Genomic DNA, 3,838 nt, shown 5'->3' with positions numbered 1-3,838 from the left:
ACGGTGGCATTCTGTGTCATAGTGTTAATGGTGCTGTCACTCCTGTCTTGTGTAACTTGCGTGACCCGGGGAGGAGGGGAGGAGGTCGCCTCCTGAATCCAGCTCCCCAGGCCGGGGTGGGGGTGGCAGAGCTGGGAAGCGAACCTGGCTTCCTGGCTGGCCCTGGGCTGCTGCCTCAGCCCTATGGAAGCGCTGGCTGGTCGCATCCCTCCAGGTGGCCCTCACAGTGGCCCCTCCGCTGGTGGTGTGGCCGTCAGAGCGTCAGGTCGCAGGACAGTGGACGTTAGCGGATGTTCAGGGGCTTCCTTTGCTTTATTTTTAGGTTTTGTTTGGGTGGAGGATATTCTATAAACACCAGACCGTAAAATGCCTCTTCTTGTTTTGGGGACTTAAGAAACCTATTCGACAGCTGACTAAAACCGAAACTGGCTGAGGAACAAAGCCAAGCTCAGCATCTGGGTGGTGGGCTTCCAGACCCCTCTCTCTCCTTTGGGGCACCGGCAGAACTGCCTTTCAGGACCAGCCCCCTTGGCCTCCTCAGCTGTCCCCCAGGGTGACCTGACTACCTGGAGCCCCCGTGGCAGCCTCGCACCCTGGGCGGGAGGCAGTGGGTGCACCATCTCGCAGATGAGTGTCTGCGGCACAGACTGTGGGCGTGGTCCCAGCACAAATGGCGCTGTCTACCCCATGGCCCCAGGGCTCTCCCAGCACCTGCTGTGCCCTTGGCGTGTGGGGGCAGGACTCTGCCCTGCTGGCTGTGTGTCCCCTGTCCCCTTAAGCCTTCCTCAGGAGGGCGAGAGGGCACTGCTCAGCCTTCCAGTTCCCTTTGGGGGATAAGGGGGAGCCTAGGAGCCGGCTTGAGATTTAAGAAGTGGCAGGGGTCAGGACAAGGAGAACCAAGGCAGGCAGGAGAAGCTGCCCAGCCAAGGGCCGGTCACCCCTCACACGTGGGCAGATGGCCCCCACCATGCCAGGAGCCCACTGGAGCCCGCTGCAGCCTTTGACCCTCCTACGGCCTCAGCGGGGAGGGCGTCCAGTTTCCCTGAGACCAGGGCAGGTAGGACCAGCCCACCCGCCGCCTGCTGCCTGTGTCCACTTGCCCCTTGAGGACATCTCGTTCCCTCACAGGACAGGGTTGATCAGACCAGATGGGGCCTGGCCTCCGGAAGCCACTGCTTGTCCCTGGCAGGTGGGCAAGAAGGGGGACGTCGGCCGTGCCAGGAGCTCTGGGGACGCCCATGGGCATCTTCACTAGGTTTTGTGTTGGTGTGTCCGGTCCTTGTCTGGTCCTCCAGTTCTCATGACCCAACCCTCCAGCTGGTGGGTGGGTTGTCCCCACTACTGGTGCATTGGCAGCGAGACCTGTCAGGAGCCACTTGTGCCACTGTGACATTGACATCTAGGGAAAGGCATGTGATTGCACTCTTTATGCAGCTGGTTGCTTCCTGTCACTCAGGCCTCAGCACAACTGCCATCTCCTCAGGGAGGCCTGCCCTGGCCCCGCCCCAGCCACACCTGCCCCATCCACCTGTGTCATCTGTTTCACAGAAACTCACTGTCTGACATGGCTCATTCATCTGTTTGCGCCTACAGCTCACTAAGATGTTCCTTCACTCGTGAGAGTGGGCCTCTGTCTACCCCAGTCCACTGGGTCCTGGCCCAGGGTTAGTGTGGTGTCGGCCACGTAGTAGCCCTTCACATGTGTTGAGTGAATGATCAGTGAATAGCTGTGTGACCTTGGGCCAGTCACTTGACCATGCTGAGCCTCTGTTTCTTCCTCTATAAAATGAGGATCCAACCTCTACTTACAAAGGTGGCCTGACATGTCTGAGCCACCAAAGAGGTAAGAACTGCCCTACAGATGTGGGGAGGGACTGGGACGCGCTGCAAGAGCATGAGCTGAGATCGCCGCCCTCCACTAGCGCCTCCCCGCCCTCCACCAGCGCCTCCCCGCCCTCCACCAGCGCCTCCCGCCCTCCACTACCGCCACCCCGCCCTCCACCAGCGCCTCCCGCCCTCCACCAGCGCCTCCCCGCCCTCCACCACCGCCACCCCGCCCTCCACCACCGCCACCCCGCCCTCCACCACCGCCTCCCCGCCCTCCACCAGCGCCTCCCGCCCTCCACTACCGCCACCCCGCCCTCCACTACCGCCACCCCGCCCTCCACCAGCGCCTCCCGCCCTCCACCAGCGCCTCCCCGCCCTCCACCAGCGCCTCCCCGCCCTCCACTACCGCCACCCCGCCCTCCACTACCGCCACCCCGCCCTCCACCACCGCCACCCCGCCCTCCACCAGCGCCTCCCCGCCCTCCACCAGCGCCTCCCCGCCCTCCACCAGCGCCTCCCTGCCCTCCACTACCGCCACCCCGCCCTCCACTACCGCCACCCCGCCCTCCACCAGCGCCTCCCCGCCCTCCACTACCGCCTCCCCGCCCTCCACTACCGCCACCCCGCCCTCCACTACCGCCACCCCGCCCTCCACCAGCGCCACCCCGCCCTCCACTACCGCCACCCCGCCCTCCACTAGCGCCTCCCCGCCCTCCACCACCGCCACCCCGCCCTCCACCAGCGCCTCCCCGCCCTCCACCAGCGCCTCCCCGCCCTCCACTACCGCCACCCCGCCCTCCACTACCGCCACCCCGCCCTCCACCAGCGCCTCCCCGCCCTCCACTACCTCCACCCCGCCCTCCACCAGCGCCTCCCCGCCCTCCACTACCGCCACCCCGCCCTCCACTACCGCCACCCCGCCCTCCACTACCGCCACCCCGCCCTCCACTACCGCCACCCCGCCCTCCACTACCGCCTCCCCGCCCTCCACCACCGCCACCCCGCCCTCCACCACCGCCCACCCCCCCGCCCTCCACCACCGCCACCCCGCCCTCCACCACCGCCACCCCGCCCTCCACCACCGCCACCCCGCCCTCCACCACCGCCACCCCGCCCTCCACCAGCGCCTCCCCGCCCTCCACTACCGCCACCCCGCCCTCCACCACCGCCACCCCGCCCTCCACCACCGCCTCCCCGCCCTCCACCAGCGCCACCCCGCCCTCCACCACCGCCACCCCGCCCTCCACCACCGCCACCCCGCCCTCCACCAGCGCCTTCCCGCCCTCACTACCTCCACCCAGCCCTCCACTACCGCCACCCCGCCCTCCACTACCGCCACCCCGCCCTCCACCAGAGCCTCCCCGCCCTCCACCACCGCCACCCCGCCCTCCACCACCGCCACCCCGCCCTCCACCACCGCCTCCCCGCCCTCCACCACCGCCACCCCGCCCTCCACCACCGCCACCCCCGCCCGCCTACACTACCGCCACCCGCCCTCCACCTACCGCCACCCCGCCCTCCACCACGCGCCATCCCCGCCCTCCACTACCGCACCACGCCCCCACCACCGCCACCCGCCCTCCACTACCGGCCATCCCCTGCCCTCCACCTACCCGCCACCCCGCCCTCCACTACCGCCTCCCCCAGCCCTCCACTCCCTCCACCCCGCCCTCCACTACCGCCTCCCCGCCCTCCACTACCGCCACCCCGCCCTCCACTAGCGCCTCCCCGCCCTCCACTACCTCCACCCCGCCCTCCATCCACTAGCGCCACCCCTCCCCACCGCCACCACACGCAGGTGCGCACTGTGAAGTCTGTCCTGAAGGCTCCCCCGCGGCCTGGAAAGGAGCAGGTGCTGCATGCGGCTTCCCCTGGAACCCAGAACCTAAGAGTGGGGGTGGCTCTTGCCGCTTCTCTGCCGAAGCCAGAGGGAGGCTCTCAGATGGGCCCCCAGACATTTTTTTCAATAAGGGTGTCTTTCATGATTCTTCCTTCTGGGCCCCCTGTTTTG

This window comes from Molossus molossus, unplaced genomic scaffold (genome assembly GCF_014108415.1).
Source record: "Molossus molossus isolate mMolMol1 unplaced genomic scaffold, mMolMol1.p scaffold_m16_p_10, whole genome shotgun sequence".
NCBI lineage: Eukaryota > Metazoa > Chordata > Mammalia > Chiroptera > Molossidae > Molossus > Molossus molossus.
This window is presented reverse-complemented; position numbering follows the sequence as displayed.